At 48.9% G+C, this 27,473-nt stretch overlaps 1 protein-coding gene across 3 annotated transcripts in view; it reads left to right on the top strand.

The window, feature by feature from the left end:
• The window catches only part of NAV1 (neuron navigator 1), a 283,952-nt gene that overhangs the window by 45,930 nt on the left and 210,549 nt on the right, over positions 1-27,473 (top strand). For 2 of the 3 annotated variants that reach the window (XM_058430891.1, XM_058430890.1), the window contains exon 2: positions 3,662-3,772. The exons of the other annotated variant lie outside the window; for it this stretch is intronic. The gene's annotated coding sequence lies outside the window, so the exon portion shown is untranslated. The remainder of the gene's footprint in view (positions 1-3,661; positions 3,773-27,473) is intronic. 3 annotated transcript variants of the gene reach the window in all.

The raw sequence follows: 27,473 nt of genomic DNA, 5'->3' as shown, positions 1-27,473 counted from the left end.
AGCTCTTGGCCAACTGGCAGGCAGCCCAAGTCCTGGCATCCCACGGGAGAGGAGAAGGGCCCCTGCCTTTCCAAACCAAAGGCTCACAGGAGTAAAGGATGGGCCTAAAATCCTCACTCTGGAAGCAGCTGACCAAGGTCCTCCCACCCAGCCCCAACCCCATGCACAACTGATAAGACAAATGCTTCCTGTCTGGAGTTCCCCATTCGGGTAGTTGTCCCAGGGGCCTGATCTTCTCCCCAGTCTCCCAAGCTTTGGGCAGGTCATTGGGCCCTCATCCCTGAAGTCAGGCACTGGGCTGGATCTATTCTGGTTTTAGGGTTCTGAATGTGTGATGACTCATCTTCTGCTGAAGGGTTTTTCATGGAGTACTGAAAACCCTTAAAGCAGAACATTTCAGAGTGTGTTCTGTGACTTGCAAATTATTCTGTGAGGAGAATACGATGATGGGGGAGGCACAGAACTAGGTTTCTGTGGTCAGCTAAGTTGTGGAAATGCAGTAAGATCATCTGTCTTTTGGAATCTTGATCTACATGAACATAGGAAAGGCTCTGAGAAGCTCTTCATTCACAGACACACACACACAAATAGACAAATTGGACTTCAACAAAATTAAAAACATTTGTGCCTCAAAGGAAAATATTGAGAAAGTGAAAAGACAACCCACAGATTAGGAAAAAAAATTTGCAAATCATATATCTGATAAGGGTCTAGTATCTGGAAAATATAAAGAACTTCTACAATTTAACAATGACAAAAAAAGCTGATTTTTTAAATAGGCAAATGACTTGAATAGACATTTCTTCAAAGAATATATATAAATGGGCCACAAGCATATGAAAAGATGCTTAACATCAATAGTTATTAAGAAATGCAAATCAAAACCAAAAGGAGATACTACCTCACACCCAATAGGATGCCTGCTATCAAAAGCACAGAAAGTAACAAGCATTGGCAATGATATGGAGAAATTGGAACAGAATCTGTGTGCAATATTGATAGGAATGTAAATTGGTGCAACAGCTATAGAAAGCAGTATGACAGTTCTTCAAAATATTAAAAATAGAATTGCCATATGATTCAGCAATTCCACGTCTCAGTAGACACCCAAAAGAATTTGCAAGCAGAATCTCAAAGAGATATTTGTACACTCATGTTCATGGCAACATTATTCACCATAGCCATAGGTAGAAGCAAGCCATGTATCTGTTGACAGATGAATAGATAAACAAAATGTGGTATGCAATGAAATATTATTCAGCCTTACAGAGGAAGGGAATTCTCATATATGCTACGACATGGGTGAACCTTGATGAAATGCTAAGTGAAATAAACCAGCCACAAAAAGAGACAGTCTGTGATTTACTTCTCTGGGTTACCTAGAGTAGTCAGATTACTAGAGACAGAAAGTAAAATGGGGGTTGCCAGGGCTGGGGGAGGGAGAAATGGAGAGTTATTTTTTGATGGGTACAGTTTAAGTTTTGCAACATGATAAGAGTTCTGAAGCTAGATGGTAGTGACGGTTGCACAAAACTTTGACTATACTTAATCAATACCACCTGTATTAGCCTGCTTGGACTGCCATAACAAAGTGCCACAGACTAGGTGGCTTAAACAACAGAAATTTATTTTCTTACAGTTCTGGAGTCTGGAAGTCCAAAATCAAGGGGCTCAGGTTGGTGCCTGGTGAGGTCTGTCTTCCTGGCTCACAGGTGGCTGCCTTCTCCCTGGGTCCTCACACAGCCTTTTCTCAGTGTGCAGGCACACGTGGGGTTTGGAAAAGAAGGGAAGACATCAGGGAGAGAAGGAGAGAGGGAGTGGGGGGAGAGAGAGATTTTTGGTATCTTTTTCTCTTCTTACCCTATTGAATTAGGGCCCCACTGATATGATCTCATTTAACCTTAATTACCTCTTAAGACCTTATCTCCAAATATAACCACACTATAGGTTATGTGGGTTAGACCTTCAAAATACAAATATGGAGGGTATGAGATACACATTTCAGTTCATAGCACCTCTGAACTGTGCATCTAAAGTGGTTAAGATGGTAAGTTTTAGGCTGGGCACAGTAGCTCACGCCTGTAACCCCAGCACTTTGGGAGGCCAAGGCTCACTTGAGCCCAGGAATCTGAGACCAACTCTGGCAATATATCAAGACCCGCACCCGCATCTCTACAAAAAATACAAAAATTAGCTGGGCGTGGTTGTGCGCACCTGTAGTCCCAGCTACACAGGAGGCTGAGGTGGGAAGAAGGCTTGAGCATGGGAAATTGAGGCTGCAGTGAGCCATGGTCTTGCCGCTGCACTCCTGCCTGGGCAACAGAGCAAAACCCTATCTCAAAGAAACAAAAACAAAGATGGTGAGCTTTATGTTACATGTAGTTTACCACATAAAAAAACCTTTTATTTTTCAAATGATACTATCAAGAAAGTGAATAACTCAACTCAAATAATGAGAAAACATATTTGTAAATCACATATCTGACAAGGGTCTGGTATCTAGAATACATAAAGAATGATTGCTGGACATGGTGGCTCATGTCTGTAATTCCGACACTTTAAGAGGCCAAGGTGGGTGGGTTGTTTGAGTCCAGGAGGTTGAGACCATCCTGGGAAACATGGCAAAACCTCATCTTTACAAAAGATGTAAAAATTAGCCAGGCATGGTGCTGTGCCTGCAGTCCTGGCTACTTGGGAGGTTGATGTGGGAGGATAGCTTGAGCCCAGGAGGCATAGGTTGCAGTGAGCCAAGATCTCACCATTGCACCCCAGCCTGGACAACACAGGGAGACCCTGCCTCAAACAAACAAACAAACAAACAAAAAAGGATGCTTAAAATTCGACAGTAAACTCAAATTAAAAGTAAGCAAAATATTTGAATAGACATTTATCCAAAGACAATACACAAATGGAAAATATGCACATGAAAATATGCTCAACATCAATAATCTTCAGGAAAAATGCAAACTGGAACATGAGATACCACTTCCCCACAACTAGGATGGCTAAAATAAAAAAAGACAGGCAGTAACAAGTGTTGACAAGGATGTGGGGAAATTGGAACCCTCAGAGATTGCTAGTGGAAATGTAAAATGGCGCAGCAGCTTTGGAAAACAGTTTGGCAATTTCTCAAAAAGTTAAACGTAGAGATGAGATACCATTTGACCCAGCAATTCCACTTCTAGGTGTATACTCAAGAGATATACTCAAGAGAATTGAAGACATATGTACACAAATGTTCATAGCAGCAAAATTCATAATAGCCAAAAAAGTGGAAATAAGCTAATAAGTGATAGATGGATAAACAAAAATGTGATAGATCATACAGTGGAATCTTATTCAGCCGTAAAAAGGAATGAGGTGCTGACACATGCTCCAACATGGATAAATCTTGAAAACATCTTGCTAAGTGAAAAAAGCCATACACAAAAGCCTACATATTGTATGATTTTATTTATATGAGTTTTTGTTTGTTTTTAAGAGATAGGGTCTTGCTCTGCTGCCCAGGCTGGAGTGCAGTGGCACAATCATAGCTCACTGCAGCATCAAACTCCTGGGCTCAAGCAATCCACCCACCTCAGCCTCCTGAGTAGCTAGGACTACAGGTAGGTGCCACCACACCCAGATGATTAAAAAAAGATTTTTTTTTTTTTTTTTGTAGAGACAGAGTCTTGCTATGTTGCCCAGGCTGGTCTGAACTCCTAGCCTCAAGTGATCCTCCCACCTCAGCTTCCCAAAGTGCTGGGATTACAGGTGTGAGCCACACACCCAGGTATGAGTTTTAGCTAATCCACAGAGACAGAAAGTAAATTAGTGGTTGGTAGGGCTGGGGACAGGAAAAATAGGGAGCGACTACTATTATGGGTTTCTTTTGGGGATGGTGAAAATGTTTTGAGATTAGATAGTAGTGATGGTTGCATACTTATTGAGTATACTGAAAACAAATCAATTGTACAATTTAAAAGATTGGATTTTTTTTTTCTTTTTTGAAATGGAGTCTTGCTCTGTCGCCCAGGCTGGAGTGCAGTGGCATGATCTTGGTTCACTGCAACCTCTGCCTCCTGGATTCAAGCAATTCTCCTGTCTCAGCCTCCTGAGTAGCTGGGACTACAGACACATACCACCACGCTCAGCTAATTTTTGTATTTTTAGTAAAGACAGGGTTTCATCATATTGGTCAGGCTGGTCTCAAACTCCTGACCTCAGGTGATCCACCCACCTTGGCCTCCCAAAGTGCTGGGATTACAGGCATGAGCCACCGCACCTGGCCCAAAAGTTTGGATTTTATTATATTCGAATTACATCTCCATTTTTTAAGAAAGAAATCTATTCAGCCCCACACTTCTCTAACTTATTTGAATATGGAGGCTTTTTACCCCAGAGCACCCATTAACATGCAGCAGAAACAGAGTTAAAAATAGAGAAAGGTTGAAAATTCCCATGTTACAGATAGGGAAAGGAGAAGGAAATTGACATCTATGCCTCAATTTCCTCATCCGTAAAATGGGGATAGTAATATTTAGTACCTTGTAGGGAAATGTTAAATTAATATGTGTAAAGAACTTAAGCTAATGCCTGCTCAGTAAATGTTGAATAAAGTGTTTTTTTGTTTTGTTTTTCATTTTTTTGAGAAGAGGTCTTACTCAGTCACCAAGGCTGAAGTTAAGTGGCATGATCTTGGCTCACTGCAGCCTCTGCCTCCTGGGTTTGATTGATCCTCCCACCTCAGCCTCCTGTGTAGCTGGGACCATAGGCGCACACCACCACTCCTGGCTATTTCTTGTATTTTTAGTAGAGACAGAGTTTTGCCATGTTGATCAGGCTCATCTCGAACTCCTGGGATCAAGTGATCTGCCTGCCTTGGCCTCCCAAAGAGCCAGGATTACAGGCGTGAGCCACTGTGCCCGGCCTGTTATTTGTTATTATCTGAGCACAGCACATATTATGGGATTTCCCCAAAGTTATGTTATGTAGCTTGATCCTCACAACCACCCCATGGGGAAGACTTTTTTCTTTTTTCTTTTTTTTTGAGATGGATTCTCGCTTTGTCACCCTGGTTGGAGTGCAGTGGCACAATCTCAGCTCACTGCAACCTTCGGCTCCCAGGTTCAAGCAATTCTCCTGCCTCAGCCTCCCGAGTGGCTGGGATTACAGGTGCGCACCATCATACGTGGCTGATTTTTGTATTTTTAGTGGAGGTGGGGTTTCACCCTGTTGGCCAGGCTGTTCTCAAACTCCTGACCTCAAGTGGTCGATCTGCCTCGGCCTCCCAAAGTACTGGGATTACAGGCATGAGCCACCGTGCCCGCCCAGGGAAGACATTATCTCCATTTCACAGATGCAGAAAGTGAGTTAATCAAGTGAATGGTAAGCACCCAAGGCCATGCCACTAGTAAGGGATGGGGTAGGAAATGTAACCAGGGCCCTCTGATCTCAGCCTGTCCCCTTCCAGGGTCCCACCTGCCTCTCAGTTCCATTCCAAAATCTCCCCAGCTAGGTAGTTCCTGCCTTACTTTTTTCCTTTTTTTGGCAGCTTTATCGAGGTATAATTTACACGAAAAGAAATTCAATGAGTTTTGACACATGTATACAGTCGTTTAACTGCCATCACAATCATGATTTAGAACAGTTCCTCTCTCCAGAAAGTTTCCATCAATCCTCTGCTTCCTGGTACCTGGCAACCCCTGGCTTTCTTTTTCGGACACAGGTGTTAATGACTGCATGCTGCGAGGTGCCCAGGCCCAGCTGAGGAAGGGCTGCAGGGGAAGCTGCTATTTGGGTGGGTGAGGCTTTTGTGTGGGGCCAGGAGTTGGAGCATCTAGGCCACAAGCCAGTGGGCTGGCTTAGCCGAGTTGGCCAGGCCTCTTGCCCATCTGAGAACTCTTTTTGCCCCATTTTCCAGCCCAGAAAAGCAGATGGGAAGGAGTGGCTGGGTGGAATGGGGTAGGATAGGTGTTAGAAGGGCGGACTGTACCTCTGGTCCTGTTAACCAGCTTGCCGATGACTGAGGATCGCAGACAGTGAGGTGTCTTTCTAATGGCCATGTCACCCCAACCTGGTGCTCCTTGCCCCTTCTCTCGTTTTATTGTTCAGCATACTTGGCACCATCTAACCTGGTACCTTTCTTTTTTCTTCATGGCCCCTCTCTCCAATGCATGCAGTCAAGCTGTTAGAGGATGACTTGGGGCTATTCTGTCCCCTGCTGAATTCCTGGCCTTTAGAGTGGTGTCTGTTCCAAAGTAGGCAACATGGACAGATTGACTGAATTAACTGAGCGTTCAGCCCTTTCCTTTGCCTCTCCTGTAAAACATCGGTGTTGGAGTCAAAGACCCCTAGGGCGTCTCTCCAGCTCCACACAGATTTTCTTCTCATCCTTAATGTGCGATGGGGTCACCTGGGGGAGAAGAGGCAAGGGAGGGAGGCTGCAGTCATTGTCACCCCTTAGCAGTGACAGGTTGGCACCATAGGAGATCTGTGCTCAGAGGGCCTCTTTGTCAAGAGGTAAGGAGAGGAAGGGCTGTTCACACAACCTCCCCGAGTCAGGGTCCCTCCCAGGGCTCAGTTGCCTTTGAGTAGCCCCGGGTGCTCCCAGCCAGGTATTGTCCTGCCTGGGCTGCAGGGGCTGAGCAGGCCTGGCATATAGAAGGAGGGTGTAAGGAGCTAGGTTGGCACTGGGACAGAAAATAAGTGTGTGTAAATGTATGCAGATGTATGCAAATCTCTGCAGTTCTGCAGCCTGCTGGCAGCCTCTCCGGGTAGGAGACCCATCGCTCCACCCTGGGCCCCACCCCAGCTGCAACATCTCCTTCTGGCCTGTGAATTGCTGCTTCTTGCATCTCCCTCTCAAGAGCATCTTCTCCCTCTCAGTGGCATTGTTCCCCTCTTCTGCGCCCCCCAAGAGGTCTGGGAAGGTGAGAAAGCTGAATTGTGAGGCAGGGAAAGGAAGAGACATGGACTCAAACTGAGAAGGACAGCACCGGAAATGACAGGAGAGAGCCACCAACCCCGGAGCTCTTGATTGCAGCCCCTACTCAGCCTTAGATATCAAAATTGCCGCCTGGATAGAGCAACCTGCTCAGGGTCTGGAACAATCTAAGGAAGGGCTTAGCAATGTCTTTGATGAGGTGGCCTGTGCAGGCTGCAGGCTAGACAATGCGAGGAGAGTCTGCAGAGGTGTCTTCTCTCCCTCCCCTCTCAAGCCCCCACTCTCCTCTCTTCCCGAAGCAGGGCTCCTGTGGTATGGGAAGCTGCCCCACCTGCATGAGAAGCACCAGCCACACCTGCATGGGCCATTAGCATTTTAAAAAGCTGCCTGCCTCTCCTCTCACTGCCTCCCGCTAGCATACACATCCACTCATTTGCCATCAGCAAGTCTTTGTGGAATCAGCAATAGCAGACACAATCCTGAAGCAGAGAGGGAAAGACAGTTCCTGCCCTGGGAAAGCTCATAGTCCCCTGGCAAAGGGTGGGGTGGGACAACAGCTCTCAGAACAAGCAGAACTCCATCACCCAAAGGCTCCTAGCTCCACCCCTCATTTTGTTGAAGAAACAGATTCAGAGCATGCAAGTGATTTCTCTGGAGTCACACAGCCAGGGTGGCAGTGCTGCGGCTCTAACCAGGGTTTCCTGACTTCCAGGCTGGTGCTCTGTAGGCAGCACTTTGCCCACTTATTCCATGTAATGTGGAGAGAGTGTCAGGCAGTAAATCGAGGTCATTAATTGAAGAATGGGGGGCCTGGCTCGGAAGGCTTCCTGGAGGAGGTGGTCTTTGGATTGTGCTCTAAAGACTGAGATACATAGAGAGTGGCAAGGAGGAGATAATCAATTGTACCCAACAGGGAATGGGAGAAAAGCACAGGTCTTGGGGTCCAGGTGGCAAGATGATAGCACTTTGCAGAAAGGGGTGGAGGGCCTCATAGCCAACTGGGAGGGGACCCAGTCTTTACCTCCCAGCTCAGAGCTCTACCCATCAGACCAGGAGTGAGTCCAGGGAGGATTGGGATGCAGTTGGTGGCCCTCTACTGTCACTCTCAGATACTACCATTCTCAATTTGGGGCTACATCCTCCCCCAGTCACAACTCACTCCCTGTTCCTGATTACTGGGGGCCTCTGTGGACATTGTTCAGTCTGCATGAGGCTCCTATCACCAAAGATGTTGCCAAGTCCTGCCTTAAATTGCCCCAGACACCAAGCAGTGTTGCCCCATCTGGAAGGTGGAAGTTTTGATATCTGGGGCTGAGTAGGGGCTGCAACTGTGAGGTTGGGATGTGGGGTGGGAATAGGGGTATTCAATCATGGCTGCCGCCACTAGCTTCATAAAGCCTCAGGTGACTGATGCCTTTTCCAGCCCCATCGTCTCCAGCTTCAGGCCCTATTCATCTATCAACCCCACAAGCCTGTCAGCAAGTGGGGCTACTTGGGTCCTCGGGCCTCAATCCACTCCTGGCCAGAGACAACTTCCTCTCCCATGGGGAAGGCTAATGCATGCCCATAAATTAAGACATTTGCTCTCCCTCCAAGCCCTGGAAACCTGGGACTCTCTAACATCTACCTCTGTTTTCTTTGGCTACATTCAACTTTCCTGCAATTAGTCAGGCCCTGGGGCAGCAGTTAGACGACAGATGAGTCAGAGGATTGCAGAACCTAATCCAGAAGGAAGAGTTTATCCAAATGTTGGTGGCCTTTCTCTTTTGGCACATTCTCTTCTGGTTCTGTCTTTTCTCAGGAGTCCCCTGAGCTTCCATGTCCTGGGCCTGCACAATATGTGCAGTCATTTGTATGTTGCAATGATTGCAACATTGTCATGGGGGAAGGGTAGGGGGCAGTTTAGCATGTGTCTGAGTACATATTCTTTTTCCTCTCCCACCATCAGACTGTGGCTCCTATTGGCCTCATTACAGGCTTCTTCCCAACTCTGAGCCACTCCCTACTTTCAGTACTATCCCTTCTGCTTTTGCTGTAGTTGCAGCTGCAGGGAGGATGGATGAGCCTGGTGCCATTGGAGGCTCACCAGGATGGTGATGAATTAAGAGCAGGTGTTAAGACTCTGCCTTCAGGCCCTAAGGGGTTAGGGTAGTGGGACCACCATCAGTGCAGGTGGGAAGAGGCTGAATGTAGCAAGCCGTCCTGAGAATAGCACCAGCCACCAGCTGAGAGCCAAGAAATCTGGCAGCAGGCAAGGGAGTGGCACTTTTTTTTTTTTTTTTTTTTTTTTAAGTGGTAGCAAGGTTTATTGTGAAGAGTGAAAGAACAAAGCTTTCACAGAGTGGAAGGGGACCTGAGCAGGTTGCCCAGGAGTGGTACTTCTTTGCCCATTGGTAGATCAAAAGGCCATTCTGGGCCCAAGCAGCCCCTACACCTGGACTATGGGAGTGCATCTGTGGGCAGGGCCTTATTTTGGCCTCACTTGTTCATTTCACAGCCTCTTGGTCAAGGCAGCGTTGGGGCTCAGGATGACCCAGGAGAAAGGGAGGGGAGGAGGTGGTTGCTGGAATGGAAAGCTTGTGGAGCTCCCAGGCTGCATGGGGTCTGCAGGAACCTGCAAGAGGAAGCCTTAGGAGCCAGCTTGAAGAGAGCCCTATAATCAGAGGTCTGTGGACTTTGAGTAGCCAGAGGCAAAGCCTGGTTAGTCCTTGGTGGCAGAGCTCCCCATGCAGGCCCCATGAACCCTCTATCAGCATAGTTGAGGACTGGCTCTGCTGGGTTACTCTAAAAGGATGGGGAGAGGAGGACAAGCAGGCAGCAAAGTAGCATTATCCCTTGAGGGAGAATCGGAAATAGGTTATCTCTGTGACACATGGGTCGTGAGGTGAAGTGAGTGAGGGGCCATGGGGTTTACCGGGAGCTGGCCTTTCTCTGGACAGCCTTGTCTGTGTAGAGCCCCGGGGCAGAGCAGCAGGAAGGGCAGGCTCCACCCTGGAACTGGGGCTCTGGGAGCTGTCCAGCACGGGAACCTGCTGAAGCCCCCTTGCTGCTCCAGGATTCAGAGACCAGTTTAGAGGGTCAGGCCTGAGAAAGGGAGCACTGAGCAGGGAATATTTGAACCTTCTCTATGGGGGAGGGCATCTGGGCTAAGCATTAGGCAAGGGCAAGGTGCTTTGCTCTTGTGCCTAGCACAGCAAGGAGGCTTGTTGAGGGGAGGGACGTGAAAGCAGCTGAGGATTGCTTCATGTCTCTAGTGTGGACCCGCCACACCTGAGGACTGTATCCAGGCACACCTCCAAGGCTGAGAGTCTGGGCTGGTCCTGAGGCACTGCTACCACCAGTGGGACCCCAGTCCTCAGTACTGATAACCCAGGGAATCTCAGGCCGAGCTAAGGTGTCTGCCTCTGCTGCAAAGCCTGCTTATTTGGGCTCAATTTTGTCAGCTCTTCTGTGGGCCCTGACAGTGTGCTAGGCACAAGGATGTGTAAGGGTAGTATTAGGCACCTAACCTTGACTCATGCTTAGACCTGAAGACTGTTTTGCTTCTCTTCCTTCATTGAGCAAATCCCTTCCTTTCAACTGAAGCTTTCTCAGTAAGCCAGATCTTCAGAGGCTCCAACCAGCTCTCTCTTTCCCATTCTCTGGCTCAGTGGCTATCCTTTCTTCAAGTGCTTCCCGGAAGCCTCCTCCCTCCCCCAAGTGCCAAGGGGCGCCGAGTCTGTTTCTCACCTCTGCTCACCAGGTTCCTCCTTTCCAGGCCATACCAGGTTTCTGATCAATCTGAGGCAGGGACTGGGGGCAGAGTGGGGCCAGGGTAGAGGCAGGCAGGTACAGCAGTGTGCACTGTCACAGCAAGTGGGCTGGGTCTGGGGATTTCAGTTGGGACTAGAAGCTGGCCTCCAACATGGCCACTGTCTTCCAACCAAGGGAAAGGAGAAGAAATTCCATCTCTCTGCCTCTTGGCTGAGTTGAAAGCAGATTTTCCTGTGCTGTCTCAGTCATCACTTATGTGTCCCCTGCAACCAAGGTGTCCTTCTCCTGCCTCTTCCGCCAAACCATGTCCTTCCTGATGCAGCATTCTCCTCCTCTAGGATGCTCATTAACTGTGGTTAACTTCACTTCGGGACTGCGTCCTCTTCAGTTATGTGCATCACTCACACCAGAGATGCTGTGGAGTCATGGTTCAGAATATCGGCCCTGGAGCCAGCAGCCTGGGCTTAAATCTTAGCCACCCCACGTCTTGATTGTGTGATTAAGGCAAGCGCCTTAACCTCACTGCGTCTCAGTTTTCTCACCTGTAAAATGAGAACAATAACTTTATCTACCCAATGAAGTTTTGTGAAAATGAAATGAGTTGATACACATAAAATGCTGGAAGCAATGCCTGGCACGTGGTACATATCCACCAGTGTTTGCTGTTGTTATTATTTCTCTCTTGAGCCTCTGTGCACCTGTAGACCCCATCTCTCCCGTCAGGCTGGGAAATTGCCAAGGGCACCTTCATGTATCTCTCATTAGTCCAAGGGCTTCCAGATGACAGGGACTCTCTTCCCTTCTTTGGGGTACCCTAACCCCAGCCCTGAGGTTAGCTCAAGTTAGCCCGGGGCTTTGGATGCACTGAAGAGGGAGCTTGATCAAGCCAGTTCTGTTACTGGCCAGGCTCATATGAAAGAACCACAGCAGCTCATGGGCTGGACTTTCAAAGAACTCCTCAGGACTTTTTGTTTGTTTGTTTGTGGATCAGGAAAGGGCAGACACTGTCACTCTCTGGCTCTGTCTTTGGCCCAGACTTAGTGCCTGGTCACGAGATTCCCATTTCCATCATTCTCCAGTTACTTCCTGTGGCCACCTATTCCACCATATTTATTGAACATCTACTATGTTTACAGGACTGCACTAGGTGTGGGAGATAGAGTGGTGAACAAAATATGGTCCCTGCCCCAACAGAGATTCCAGCCCAGTGGGAAGACATTGGACAAGCAGGGTGGGTTGTTTTTTTTGTTTGTTTGTTTTTTGTTTTCTGTTTGTTTGTTTCTGAGATGGAGTTTTGCTCTTGTTGCCCAGGCTGGAGTGCAATGGCGCAATCTTGGCTCACTGCAACCTCCGCCTCCTGGGTTCAAGCTATTCTCCTGCCTCAGTCTCCCGAGTAGCTAAGATCACAGGTGCCCACCACCACACCCAGCTAATTTTTGTATTTTTAGTAGAGACAGAGTTTCATCATGTTGGCCAGGCTGGTCTCAAACTCCTAACCTCAAGTGATCCCCCTGCCGTAGCCTCCCAAAGTGCTGGGATTACAGACGTGAGCCACCGTGCCTGGCCTAGCAGGGTAGGTTTTAACAAGGGAGAAGCAACGGGAACATTGGTCTAGTCTGGGAGGTTAGGGAAATGGTCACTGAGGAATTGATCTTGTGATGAGAAGTTAAGGACGAAGAGGAGAATCAGTGAAGGGGGTTGAGTAGAGGGAGTGTTCTAGGCCTTCTGCAGGCCCATCTGGCTTCCCAGCCTTCACCCACCTAAGGCACCCAGCATTTCTCAGTATTCACACACATTGGCCTTGGCCAAATACCCCCCTACACTCTCCCTCTCCCCCTCCGGCCTCACTCTGAAGACAGCTAAGCTGTCTCCCTGGGGGCTTCCTGGTCAGGGCTCACTGTGCAAACCACAGACTATCACATAACCTCCTAACATGCTCCTGGGGCCCGCTGGTTAAAGCCTGAGAAGAGGATCTGCAAAGACCCCCTCCCACAGGCTGCAGAGCCCATGCTCCACCGGGCTGAGGGCCAAGCTGGGAGTCCACAAGGACCGCTTCCCACAGGCTGCAGAGCCCCTGCTCCACCGGGCTGAGGGCCGAGCTGGGAGGACCTGAGGCACAGGAGCCGGGTTTCCTCCCTCACACTCCTGCGGAAGCTCAGCCCCCATGCTCCACCCTTCTTCCTGTTCCGTAGGGAAGATTTCCTGGTCTGTTTCCTTGCCAGCTGTGTCTCATTTCCTCCTGCTGTTCCCGTGATGTCCTGGCCCAGTGTGACGAGGTGAGGCAGGCCCCTCCCCTGTGAGGTGTGCTATCTCCTGCCCAATTCCATTCCCCCAGATTCCAGAGAGCAGAGTCGGGGAAGTAGGCCCCACCCACCTTTGCCAGGGAGCAAGGGGAGGGAGTTTAGCTGCAGGATGCCTGGGCATCAAGATGTTGTCAATGCCTCCAATATATACTGAGTATCTACTACGTGCCAGGCATGATACCAGGCGCCAGGTGGCCAAAGCTAAGTGTTCTTCAAGAAGGCAGCTTCGGAGATGAGCCAGGTATACATGGTGACTGAGCAGCCAGCACTATGTACACAGTGCTCTGGCAGCTCAGGGCCACTTACAGAAGGTCAGAGAGGCCTTCCTGGAAGGGCTGATGTCTGAGCTGAGCTTGGAGGATGAATAGAAATTAGCTAAGGGCAAGCTTGAAACCTCGTGGTGTGTGGATAAATGATAAACTATTTAGTAAAACTTGAAGATAAAGAATGAGGCAGGGAGGGCAGAGAGATGAGTCTGGGAAATAGGGAGGAATCAAGTGGTGGAGGGTCTTAGAGGACCCCCAAGAAACTTGATTTTACTCCATAGGAGGGTCATTATCAGAACCACAATTCGATCAGGTCTTTTTGGCCTCAGGGTGGAAATGGTGTGAGTGGGCCATGCCGAGTGGGGCCGGGAGAACAAAGTGTGTGTCCTGGTGAGGAACCGGAACTGCCTGAGTTAGGGTGGTAAGACCAGAGAGCAAGGGTCAAGAAAACTGGCAGGACCACAGGACCAACTGGACATGCTTCACCTGGAATAGGAGCAGGGGGTGGAGCTGTGACCTTGGACAATCTCTCACACTCTCCAAACCTCAAGTTCATCATCTGTCAATTGCCTTCCCCCGACTAGAAGGAGCTGAGCTAATGGATGCAGTAAAAGCAGTGGGTGAGGGCAGTCATCATGTTGCCATTTTAAAAAGGCTGTGAAACTACAGCCTGGTAGGGTCCCGGCCATGAGGAACCTGAGTCTTCAGTTTGGGGACAGAAGTAAGTGGGAGAGGGGTGTTATTGTTTTCTGTGGCTTACCCTGGAGCTGATAGGCTATACAGAGGCCATGACATCCCTCCCCCTGCCTCTGGACAGATGATCATTATCAGGTGGGGCATTGGCATCAGGAAGGAGCTGCCTGTCATTCAGAAAACATTTCTGGAGCCCCTAGTGGGGACAGGACTTTTGTTGGCCCCACTTAGCATATGAGGAGGCATAAGGCCAGATCTCTGCCTGCTGGCAGTCACCCACCCTGACAGCCTCCCCACTTGGTCTTAACTGGCCAAGTTGGGACCCCCAGGAGGCAGAACCCTACAAGGAGGACCCTCTGGGACAATGAGGTCACACTCTCTTTGGATCACATGATTCAAGGTTCCTAGCTCCTCATGTCATTTTCTTGTATCCAACCCCAATATTTATGGCTAGAGGAGGACTTCCTTTTGCAAGGGCTTGTTTTCAGTGGGAACAGAGAACAAAGGCATTACATCTGCAAGGTCCATGAGCCAGCCTCCCTTTGACCTTCACTCTGGAATCAGCCACCCTAGTCCATTAACCTCTCCTTGGACGGCCCCTTCCATCCCTTTTTCCCTGATGCAATTTCAGTTCCCTGTGCACCTTGTAAGCACAGAGCACAAAATGAATTTGTTAAGGGTTTCATGAGGTCCTGACCCACAGGTGGTACGGAAGAATGGATTCTCTGGCAGTTCAGAGTCTGTGGCAGGCAGCCAGCGAAATCCAGGACTTAGGGCCCACTTCGATGCTCAAGTCCTGGGAGCTTCGCTCCATGAATCTTGTGTCTGTCATGAGCCCCTCTTACTAGGAGGGGGAACCATCAGGCAGGCTTCCGAGCGCCTGCTCTGATTCTCTTCAGCGCCACTCACGCAATTGCTATAAAAGAGACCAGGCTCAGGGACAGGGGGAGGGAGGGATGGCGTCTGTGTCATAAACAAGGAGAGATATTTAGTGGTTTTTAAGCACCATAGGCATCTCCAGGGAGAGTTTGAGGGGGGAAAAACAACACTTTATTTGGAAACAATTCTGCTGAGATACAGTCTTGTCTCAGCTTCACTTTCTCTGCTGTTTATTATGAAGTGCTATGTGCTCAAAAATAGGGGCTGAGTTTTAAAGTCACAGGCCAAGTTCTGGGCTCTGAACCAAGGAGACAGCTTGGGCCCGGTTAGCTGCCCTAGAGAGGAAGGGTCTTAAGCAAAGCAGCTCATCTGTGACCCTGGATACCTCATTCTTCCAGCTCCTGGGACATAGGCCCCAGTCCTCCCTGAAAGCCTTTGTACAGTGAATGACCTCTGTACTAGAGGGCTCCCCAAGGCTGGAGCAGAGAAAAGCCCCAAACGAGAGACTCTCCAGGTCTCTCCAGGTTGCTGAGCGAGCCTCCTCCCTTGACTCACTTTCTCTGTGACTTTCTCTTCCTTTTACTCCTGCCCCATGCCCTGTGTGGTGCCATCCTGCTCTGAACCAAAGGTAGACAATAACCTGGATGACTTCTCCCTTTCCCCTGAAGCATGGTGGAGACAGGCTGGAGTTTTCCAAAGGAAGCTTTGGTTTCAAAAGGTGGAGGGAAGCTATATGCCATGGAATATCCCAGATTGGATCCTGGAACAGAAAAAGAACGTTAGTGGAAGAACTGGTGGACTTCAAATACAGTCTATACTTTAGTTAATAGTAATGTGCCAGTGTTGATTTCTTAGTTTTAGCAAATGTACCATGGTTATGTAAATTCTAAAATTAGGGGAAACTGGGTGAAGGGTAGATGGGAACTCTGTACTATCTTTGCAACTTTTCTGTAAATCTAAAATTACTTCAAAATAAAAACTCAAAAAAATGGGTGAGGGAGTGACAAAAAAAATGGACCAAGATAAGTCAGAAATTTCAGGCCTAGGGAGGCTTACAACAAACGCTAAGGTATCTGATCCCTCAGTCCTAGTAAAAGAGCAAAGGACTCTCCTGAGCCAAAAAGCCCTCAAGATCAAGTTTGTCCTGGGATCACAGTCCTCTAGAACTTGAGAGATTCCCTACCTGAAGTCTGGCTCTGGAAGGTTCATTTCCTTAGTTCTAGGAGCCATCTCCTGGGGAGGTTTGCCCTTCTCTGGGTCTCTGCCAAAGCTGTTCAGTAAACCTCCTCTTCTCTTTTCCTCTTCCCAAGCTCTCAGATACTCCAGGTTGTCTCCTGCTCTGGCTTCTGGTCAGAGACAGACTTATGGCAGCCATAGCAGTCACCCATCTCATCCAGCTCCAGGGAGTTACTCAGCTGCAGGAGTCTTCAGACTTATTTCAGCTGGGGACCACATAATTTACCTCAGCTCCAACATGGAGAGCTGCTGTTGTCTGCATGTTTGTGTCCCTTCAACATTCATGTTGGAATCCTGGCTGGGTGTAGTGGCTCATGCCTGTAATCTCAGCACTTTGGGAGGCTGAGGCAGGAGGATCACTTGAGTGCAGGAGTTCAAAACCAGCCCGAGCAACATAGTGAGATCCTGACTCTATCACACACACACACAAAAATTAGCTGGGCTTGGTGGCATGCACCTGTAATCCCAGTTACTTGGGAGGCTAAGGTGGGAGGATCGCTTGAGCCTGGGAGGTTGAGGCTGCAGTGAGCTATGATCACACCACTGTACTCCAGCCTCGGTGAGGAAGTGAGACCTTGCCTAAAAAAAATCCTAACCTCCGGCCGGGCGCGGTGGCTCACGCTTGTAATCCCAGCACTTTGGGAGGCTGAGGCAGGCGGATCACGAGGTCAGGAGATCGAGACCATGGTGAAACCCCGTCTCTACTAAAAATACAAAAAATTAGCCGGGCGTGGTGGCGGGCGCCTGTAGTCCCAGCTACTCGGAGAGGCTGAGGCAGGAGAATGGCGTGAACCCGGGAGGCGGAGCTCGCAGTGAGCCGAGATTGCGCCACTGCACTCCAGCCTGGGCGACAGAGCGAGACTCCGTCTAAAAAAAAAAAAAAAAAAAAAAATCCTAACCTCCAGGGTGATGGTATTAGACAGTGGGGCCTTTAGGTGTGATTTGGTCATGAGGGCAGAGCCTTCTTTGAGAATGGGATTAGGGCCCTTATAAAAGAGAACTTAGAGAGACTCTTCACTCTTTCCACTGTGTGAGGACAGGGAAGGAAGGTGCCATATATGAACCAGAAATCAGGTGCTCACCAGACACTGCATCTCTTGGCACCTTGAATTTGGGCTTCCACCCTGCGGAACTTTGTGAGAAGTATATTTCTATTGCTAAAAGCCACCCAGTCTGCAAAATTTTGTTAAAGCTGCTAGAACAGACTAAGAGAAGGGCCGATATTTAAGAGAGTCGGACTTGAAGCTAGATAAAGGAGGAAAGCCCCCCCACCCCAGCACCCCTTTCTACTCCCTCATGGGAACCTCAGTGGCGGTGTCGAGGGGGGGATCCACAAGCCCTTTGGAAACCTCTGAGTTCCAGCCAGCTCAGGTTATCAGCTGCCGCCTCTCTGGAGCACCTCAGGATGGGTTCCGCGGTATATTTCCCATACCCACCCTTCCGCTGACCCACCAGAGAGAATGGTTTTGCAAAAGTCCACCTTTTAAGGGTCTAAAATGAAAAAAAACACCAATCCAATTAGAACATGCCACCAGCATCAGAGGATGTCTTTCTCCACCCAATCACTGTCAAGGCCGCCTCCTAAAGTCTTTCCTAAGTCTTTCTTGCTGCTGCAGTTTCAAGCTCTTTTCTTTATGTTTCTTCCCAGTGCAGGAGAAAAAGAATTGGACCCCATTGGGCCTAAAAAACTCCTTGTTCTTAAAGTTGCAATTAGGTTCTTCTCTAAGTGTTTTTGTTTTTGTTTTTGTTTTTTCTTTTTTGAGACGGAGTCTCACTCTGTCACCCAGGCGGGAGTACAGTGTCGTGGTCTCGGCTCACTGGAACCTCTGCCTCCCAAGTTCGACAATTCTCGTACCTCAGCCTCCTGAGTAGCTGAGATTACAGGTGTGTGCCACCAGGCTGGCTAATTTTTTTTGTATTTTTAGTAGAGACATGGTTTCACCATGTTGGCCAGGCTGGTCTTGAACTCCTGACGATCTCAGCCTCCCAAAGTGCTGGGATTACAGGCTTGAGCCACTGCACCTAGACTTAAGTTATGGTTTTTTTTTTGTTTGTTTGTTTTTTTACCATGAACTCATCCAGAGTTCTTCAGCCTTGGGCCACAGAGCCAGGGCTTCTGCACCCCCTGAGAGCTGCTCTTGGCTGGGGGATGCTCCAGGAGGACAGGGCTGGAAACCAGCTACCCCCCAGCTCCTACTCACACTCCTGCTGACTTTCCCCGGTCCCACTCAGCCCCCTCACCCAGCCTCCCCATCCTGACAAGCCTGGCTCAGGCCAAGCAGAAATGGTAGCAGCATTCCTCTGATGCTGTTGGTATTATTGGAAAAGTCGGCTTCAAAACCACAGAGGGATTTAGAGTACTGGGGGCGAGAGCTCGGGAAGGAGTGTAGACAGTGAGACAGCTGAATTAAACAGTGTCGGCGTGAGTCACTGCTCTCCTGCCTGCCGCCCCAGTCCTGGCGTGAACCTAGAAGCTGGTGAGACAGTTATCTTCTCAGCGAGTTAAATTTTCTCTGAGTACAGAACCAGGGGGACTGCACTGAAAATTATAGCAGGAAAGGTTTAGGCTAGACATCAAAAATAATTCTCTGAACTTCGTGGGTCCCAAAAGATTTTATGGTTTCCTGGGAGGCGTCCAGTATTTTGCCAAAGCTCCACCTGCCTGCAGTAACTCAAGTCAGTCCTGCCACCTTAAGTATCTCTTCTATGACTTGGTGACTCTCATGTTCTGAAAGGACCTCATATAGTCTCAACATGGAATTGCTGCATCACTGTAAAATTTACAGGAATGGTTGTTGTACGTTTTCATCTGTAACTACGGTCAGGACACCCCTACTGCCCTTTGCTTCTGGTAACAGAAGTCATGACTTTGGCAAAATTAATTTGCCTGAAAATTAGCCTGGAGGATGTCCCTTTGCTTTGTCTTCCAAGTGCCTGCATTCTCTTTCACTGTCTTCTACATGGTCACGTAGAATTGGGGTGCTTGGAAGGGCATCCAGGTATCACTGAACCCTTCCCTTCCTTGAAGGTGGAAAGTAGCCCCACTCCAGACAGTAGGCCAGGCAGGGAGTTGGGATGGGAGTATTCAGCATTTAGGACATCTACCGGGTCGGTGAGGGAGAGATTGTTATCCCCATTTTACAGAAGAGCAACTGAGACTTAGGTTAATCATCTGCCCATGGCTCATAGAGAGTAGGTGCATTACTCTGGATGGAAGCCAGGCCTTTGGGCATCGGGAACAAGGTTCTTTCCATTTCATTGTACAGCCTTTCAATTCTAGTCATAATAATGGTGATTAAGATAAAAACAAATGGTTGGTCACAGAAGGCCAACAAAAATAACCATGTGATTGAGCACTTCCTGAGCTCCCACTCTGTGCCCAAGCTCGTCACTTCATCTCATTTTTCCTTGAAACAATCCTGTAAGATACACGCTGCTATTCTTATTTTGTTTATTTATTTTGAGATAGGGTCTCGCTTTGTCACCAGGCTGGAGTGCAGTGGCACGATCACTGCTCACTGCAGCCCTGACTTCCCAGGCTCAAGGATCCTCTCACCTCAGCCTCCCAAGTAGCTGTGACTAAAGGCATGTGGCACCACGCCTAGCTAATTTTTCATTTTTTTTGTAGAGATGGGGATCTCGTTATGTTGCCCAGGCTGGTCTCGAATTCCTGGACTCAAGTGATCCTCCCGCATTGGCCTCCTAAAGTGCTGGGATTACAGGTGTGAGCCACCGTGCCTGGCTATTATTCCCATTTTATAGATAAGAAAACTGAAGCTCATGGGCCAGGTGTACAGTGGCTCATGCCTGTAATCCTAGCACTTTGGGAGGCCGAGGTGGATAGTAGATCACGTGAAGTCAGGAGTTCGAGACAAGCCTAGCCAACATGGTGAAACCCCATCTCTACTAAAAATACAAAAATTAGCCGAGCATGGTAGCACGCACCTATAATCCCAGCTACTCGGGAGGCTGAGGCGGGAGAATCACTTGAACCTGGGAGGTGGAGGTTGCAGTGAGCCGAGATCATGCCACTGCACTCCAGCCTGGGTGAAGAGCAAGACTCTGTCAGAAAAAAAAAAAAAGAAGAAGAAGAAAGAGAATGGAAAGAAAGAGAAAGAAAGAGAGAACGAGAGAAAGAGAGAGAGAGAGACAGAGCGAGAGAAAGAGAGAAGGAAAGAAGGAAGGAAGGAAGCCAAAGCTCAAAGAAGTTATGCCACTTGACTGGGTCGCCCATCGAGGAAGGGGTGGAGTGAAGACTCAAACCCAAGTTTTTGACACGCTCTTTCCCCTGTACGTAGTATTTTCTTGTAGAATTTTTCTGCCCTGATATTTAAGAACTTCTTTTTGTCTAAATCTTTATTCATCCTGCTACAATGTAAACACAGCTATGCAAATATATTAATGGATATTTGTTTTGCTTTGTTGTTTTTACTGAGGGCACCCTAGCACATACACAAATGATGACCCAGCACCAGGGAGGTTGCTTGTTTTCTCTTCTGGCTTCTGTTTGTTTTTGTTTTTTTTTCTCTTCCCCCTGGTCCTGTCTTCTGCCTCTCTCCCATGCCTTTGTGTTGCCCCTAGGGTGTTTCTCTACTTTCCACCTTCCCTCTCCATCCTCTCTGCTCTTTTAGACCTTGGCAGCCAATCCTGTACCTCCAGCATCTCATTGCCTAGCAACCGGCTTCCTACCTGCCCCATTGTGTTAGAATCTCCATGACAACAAGTACTGCCAAAAGAGAGAAAAAAGAGTTCGGTGGTAGTAGGAGGTGATGAGACCCTTTATTTTAGGACATTTGTGCAGTTTTGCCAGCAATAATTTGCTCACTCTCAGGATTCCCCAGAGGGTGTCACAAATGGACTGAACCCAGACCTCATGAGATAACAAGTCATGAGACTGACAGTCTGTCTGTGTGTGGGGATACAAACTCTAGCATAGAGGCATTCATGTGAGGGGCAAGAATGAGAACCACGGGCATTTTTTGTTTAGACAGATGGGACTGGATCACATGATCCCCTTTCTGTGGGTCAGTTCAGGAAGGCAGCCTGAATGAAGGATTTTTTAATAGTTGCACAGGATAAGGTAATGGAGATTACTTTCCAATAAGCCATAGGTGTGGGTGCATCTGAATTGGGCCATGCCTGGCCAGCTGCATCTAGGGGAGGGCTAAGGAGAGGGGGAATGGGAGATACCATAAACAAGATTTGGGGCGACACAGACTCCTGCCTAAGCACTGTGAGGGGGCGGTGTGAGCCCTGTGAGATCCCTGCTCTGTCCATCTCCAGGCTGTGGTTGGCCTCAGCAGCCTCTGCATCCCTTCTGCTTTGCCTAGAGGGAGACTGCAGGGAAAAAGAGGGAAAGAGGAAGTGGGAAAGAAGTCCAGACCATGTTAGATTTCCAGGTGCCTGGGCTTGTGTTCACAGCAGGGACCCTGGCTCTTTCGTTCACAGCCTCTGAAGGCCTGACATATATTCACCACGTGGCTATGGGATCCACCTAGAAAGGGGAAGCCAGGTGATGTCTTAGAAAGGGGAGGCGCCGGGCGCGGTGGCTCACGCTTGTAATCCCAGCACTTTGGGAGGCCGAGGCGGGCGGATCACGAGGTCAGGAGATCGAGACCACGGTGAAACCCCGTCTCTACTAAAAATACAAAAAATTAGCCGGGCGTGGTGGCGGGCGCCTGTAGTCCCAGCTACTCAGGAGGCTGAGGCAGGAGAATGGCGTGAACCCGGGAGGCGGAGCTTGCAGTGAGCCGAGATTGCGCCACTGCACTCCAGCCTGAGTGACAGAGCAAGACTCCGTCTCAAAAAAAAAAAAAAAAAAAAAAAAAGGGGAGGCACTGCGAAGAAAGGTGAGACAGCTGGAGCAGGTCAGAGCACTTAGGCACTGCCTTTCTGGACATGTGGCCAGGGATCGACCAGGACTTTTATGAAGGCAAGGACTTGCACATTGCAAAACCTCTTCTCCTGTGGGCAAAACAGGGGGCTACCTGGTCTGTCTTTATTGTTCAAGGTAGATAATGCGTGGAAGACCTGTCCCCAGGCCAGTATCTGGCACTTACAGCCACTCAACCTACCCACCCAACCATGCTATTTTGCTGACACTTTCCTCACTAGTACTGCCGTGTGAACTGTGAGGCTCTCCTAAGGCCACGGGTCATCTTATCATCCTGTCCATGCACCTGGCTTTGAACTTCACAGGCAGAAGAGCATCTTTGCCCCTCCAAACTCCAAACAGAAGAACTAGAAAGACTCCAGTCCTGGTATTTCGTGTTTCTGTCCTCTTCATGGACAGAAAGTTCTTTGTAACCTCTAACTTAAATCGCCAAGTAGAGCAGTTCATTTGTTATTATCTGTGTTCACTGGGGAAGGAGAACAGAACAAGATCTGCTGGCTGTGGGGCCACCCCACACACACATTTTCTCCAGCTTTTCTCCCCTACTTGGCCTGACTGTTCAAGGCCCCCAGCAAAGGCTACACCCCCACTGCTGAGCAAGGCCGTTTAGATGCAAGATACTAATTGCTAAAACAGATGTAATGAGTCAAATACCCTTAGACGCTATTGGAGGACAAACAACTTGGTTAATCTTTTTGACAAGCAATCTGCAATTTGTAACCAAGAATCTTTATAAGATTCTCCTCTTGGACCCAGTAATTCTCCTTCAAAGAATTTAGCCTGTGGACATAATCAGAGTCCCAAGCAAAACTATTTTGGATGTTTGTCACACTGTTATACATAATAGTGGAAAATTGAAAACAACCTCAATGGCTAGTGGTGGTAAAGTGGTCAAATAATTTTTTTTTTTCTGAGGTGGAGTCTCCCTCTGTCACCCTGGCTGGAGTGCAGTGGCAGGATCTCAGCTCACTGCAACCTTCACCTCCCAGGTTTAAGTGATTCTCCTGCCTTAGCCTCCCAAGCAGCTGAGACTACAGGCATCCAGCACCACACCCAGCTAATTTTTGTATTTTTGTAGAGATGGGGTTTCACCGTGTTGGCCAGGCTGGTCTCTAACTCTTGACCTCAAGTAATCTGCCCACTTCGGCCTCCCAAAATGCTGGGATTGCAGGCGTGAGCTGCCGTGCCAGGCCAAATAATTTTTGTGTGATGCATTCAAATAATTGTTTACTATCTAACAAGTATGTTTTTAATAATTTTTGAAGACTTTATTATTATTTTTTTTGAGATGGAGTCTCGCTCTGTCTCCAAGGCTGGAGTTCAGTGGCACGATCTTGGCTCACTGCAACCTCTGCCTCCCAGGTTCAAGCAATTCTCCCACCTCAGCTTCCCCAGTAGCTGGGATTAGATGCATGCACCACCACGCCCAGCTAATTTTTGTATTTTTAATAGAGATGGGGTTTCACCATGTTGGCCAGGCTGGTCTCGAATTCCTGACCTCAAGTGATCCACCCACCTTGGCCTCCAAAAGTGCTGGGATTATAGATGTGAGTCACTGCACCTGGCCTGAAGACTTTAAAATGAAAAGTAAAAACGCTTAATATATAGTGAAAAGATATAAAATATATAGTATAATGATGACTTAATTGTGTGTGTGTGTGTGTGTGTGTGTGTGTGTGTGTGTGTGTGTGTGTTATGAACAGTAAAAACCCTGGAAGAACCCAAAACCTACAAATGCTAATAGTTGACTTAGTAGGGTGATAACTTCATAGGTGATAGACATTTTCTTTTTTATGTGTTTTGAGATTTTTCAAGTTTTTTCTAATGCACATGTTATTTTTATAAGTAATAAGAACCACCCTTTTTAAAGGACTTACCATGTGCTACTGTGCTAAACATTTTCCACACATTATTTTTTCACCTCTACAGCAATTCAGTGATGTAGGTATTCTCATTTTTCAGACGAAACAACCAAAGCTTAGAGAGGTTAAGTAACTTTCCCCAAACTGCACAGCTTATAAGTAGAACCGGATTCTGAACAGATCTCCCCCAAAACTTATAAAAAGTGAATACTGTCATTCAGTGTGGTGATGAGAGCTTATAAGTGGTATTGATCTGCATGGCCTGTGAGTTTCTGATCCAAGTCTACAAATGCCAGTGAACCCCGCCTCAGATGCCCCTCTTGCTGTGCTCTACTTGCTGGGCAGCCTCGGTCTAACCTCCTGATCAGCCCTTCCAGGCAGAGGTGACCCCATTCAGAGATGTTGTGCGGGGACTTACAGGTCAGTGAGGCCCCAAGTGCAGGCAGAACGGAGGCAGTTGCTCTCCTGGATCTGCCCAGCATGACAGGGAAGCAGAGGGGGTGCTTTTCCAGCTTTGCTGATAGAAGTCTCCCATAAGCTCACCTGTCAGCCTCCTGGTTGGATGCTGGCGCTTGGGCAGCTATGCCGTGGAGCCTCACAGCTCATGGGACTTTTTTTCTGAGATTGGGGTCAGCTGGGGGAGGACGGTTTCTCTTCTGCAGCCTGGCGCTGGGACCTTGGGCAGCGGCCAGGCCTGGCCTCTCCCTCCGTGCATGACTACCACACGAATGTGCTGCTGCCGAGAGCAGGGAGTCACCCTGGCTTGGCAGCGCTGTGCTGGCAGGAATGGGGACTCAAGCACAGTTTTAGCTTGGCTCTGAAGGAGGCTGCTGGAGCCAGCAGGACAGGGGAACTCAGCTTTGCTCAAGAACAGAAACACATAAGCAACTGATGGAACAAGAGAGGGCAATGGGACTGGAATGGTCTTCAGTGCTGGAATTGCTTGCCCCACTTTTCAGATGGTAAAGCTAAGGCCTAGGGACTGAGTAACTCGAGAAGATGCTTAGTGCTGCAGTCCCGTCCATGTTCTGACTCCTGGGCTGCACGTGACTGCTGGGCCTGCTGCCAGACCCTAGCTCAAGTTTCTAATCCCCCAACCCTGCCCCTCACACATTCTGAGCTGCTGGGGAGAAGGAAGAGCTTATTGCTAGTGTAGCCAGCCTGGTGCTGCCTTCACTTGGCAAGAGGTCTGGTCTGCACCTCACAGCATAGTCCCACTAACAGGTTTGACTCTAGTCTAGCCCTCTCCAAATGCCAGGCTCTGCTGTTCCAGGCAGGGAACCAGCCCACACACTGCTAAGTGGCCTGGGCCTCTGGGCTGGAGGGATTTAGGAACAGTCCATAATCCCCAAGATCTCTCCTGCCCCGGCACCAAGGAACCTTCATTCCTTGCCCCAGACCAGTGGCCCTGGAGGTATGTGGGATTTGTTGGGTGATACCACCTCCATCTGCCTGGCCGGAAAACCCATCCATGCAGAAATACTGGAAGTTCTAAGATGGGGGAGAAAAATAATAATAAAGCAAGTGTGAGAAAGATGGAGCTGACAGGTCTGGTGGGAGATGTGGTCATCTGGCTAGCAGCTTGGGGATCTTCATAAGCTCAAGTTTCTGTGTCTGCACTGAGCTCCCCCAGCCCCAAGGCTCCGCTTACCTCTGCTCCTCCCCATTCATCAGCTCCAGTGTCTGTTGGGAATCTAAGCTTTTGTTAGGGAAGCCAGACTTCTAGTAACTCTAGCCTGGAGGAAAGTGTATATATATACATATATGTAGAGGGAGGAGGGAGAGAGGGAAACCTGGATGGAACAGGGATTGTCTTCAGGGCACTTCCCCAACGACCTAGATATTTATACCCTTGTGGCTTAGAACTCTAAACTCTGATCTGCATTGCAGGGGAGCATGCCAATTGTTGGGGTGTTTGGAGCTGGGGCCTATGTAGCAGGAGGTATCCTGGAACAGAAGAAGGAGGAGAGAGAAGGGAGGGCACCTTCTCTGCTCTACTCAGGGTGAAGGAAGCTGTGTGCCGGCTGCACCTGCTTCCCATGCCAGCTCAACTTCCTGGGAAGTATTTATAACTGAGACCTCCAGCCCCCTGTGATTTGTGGGACAGTTTTAAACCATTGATTTTCATTAGCACTAAATCATTTCTCTTGGCTAATTGAAAAGGAACTGGGGATACTGAAAGTGGAGCCATTCACATGGACCAAATCAGCGAAAGATGTCAGTATGCTGAAACAGCACAAGTCTTCAGTTGGACGGCTCTTGAGTTCTCTCCCTGAAGCTCAAAATCTACTTCTCTCTCAGAGGTCAGAGGCTGTGAGAAACAAGCCCCTAGAATGGAGAACCAGGAAGTGAACTTGGATTCGTAGCAGGAGGGATGGAGGTCAGACACTTGAAGGAACTTCCAGCCTAGGGTGATGGGATGAGAGATTCTGAGGGAGGTGTTAGAGGAAAATGCAGTGAACATCTCTTCTGCAGAGGTGTGTTTGAGATCTCCATGTCCTGCCTCTGTCTGCAGGCACAGGTGCAGGATGCCCTGTCTGGGGAAGAGCATTTGTCCTTCTCTAGACACAGGCTGGGGTGGTGGAGTTGCTTTGGGAATGCCAAGTCTGGGCAGTGTGGTGTTCAGAAGCCTCTCCTGGGGAATGGCTGGGCTAGGCTTGGAGTAAGAGGTGAGATCTTGGCTATTGCTTGATCACTTAACTATAAATAACAGGAAGCTTAACAATCTGATGTTACCTGAAAGGAACACAGCCAGTCCCATCTTTCGTCTGTAAGAACACATTGCCATCTGGCCAGAAAGGAGGACATGCCACAGTCTAAAGATAAGGACACTTCTGGAGGTGTTGGCAGAGCCCTGGGCCCTGGGGGTGGCGAAGGGGAGGGGAATGATGAGCCCCACAGCTTGTGGACAATCCTTATCCCCATTCAGAGCCAGGAGCCAGCCAGGCCGGCGCTGGGGATGCTGAGCCCACCCCCTCCACTAACAAGTCCCAGCCAGTAGACCTCAGCTTCCCCTGCTTCCTGCCAAGGATCTGCCCACTCTGCCCATGCCCACTCTGATGGGACAGCGCCACTGGCTGCCCATCCTTGTCTTTCTCTCGACACAGACTGGGGTGATTGCATTCTCTGCCAAGGACCAGGCCCAGCTGAATGGCCCCCAGCTGGTTTGCTGAAGCCTGAAGCCAGGGTCTACAGGCAAGAGCTTGGGGAAGGAGGATGGGCTCAAATCCTTTTACTATGGCCTCCCCACCACCCACATCTCAGCTCTTCCTCCATTTCTGTCCTGAGAGGTTGGCAGAGATTAAAGGCTGGACAAGAAGGATAAACATTTAGTAAATGACTATTGCAGTCCTGTCCCCAGCCCTGGGACCTCCTCGCAATGCCCAGTCTGGAAACACTGGGGCCTTATGCAGAGAGGGGGCCCTGTGGTGTGGGGGAAGAGAACTGGAGTGGGGTAGTCACCCCAGGCTCTCCTGTTGCTCAGTGGTGTGACTTGGGACAAGTTACTTCCTCTCAAGCATAGGAATATTGTGATTTGCCTTTATACCCTCACCCCTAGCTCCATGTGTGAGCTGAACAAGGTCTGTAACCCACAAATATTGGAAGTTGTGTGCCCAAGGTATGGGTGTTGGGGCTCATTTTTCCAGGGAAGCCTGTGAGCGC

The sequence above is a fragment of the Hylobates moloch genome, unplaced genomic scaffold (genome assembly GCF_009828535.3).
Source record: "Hylobates moloch isolate HMO894 unplaced genomic scaffold, HMol_V3 SCAFFOLD_18, whole genome shotgun sequence".
NCBI classification, from domain to species: Eukaryota; Metazoa; Chordata; class Mammalia; order Primates; family Hylobatidae; genus Hylobates; species Hylobates moloch.
Note: the sequence above shows the minus strand (reverse complement) of the source record. Positions and strands in the feature narration are given on the sequence as shown.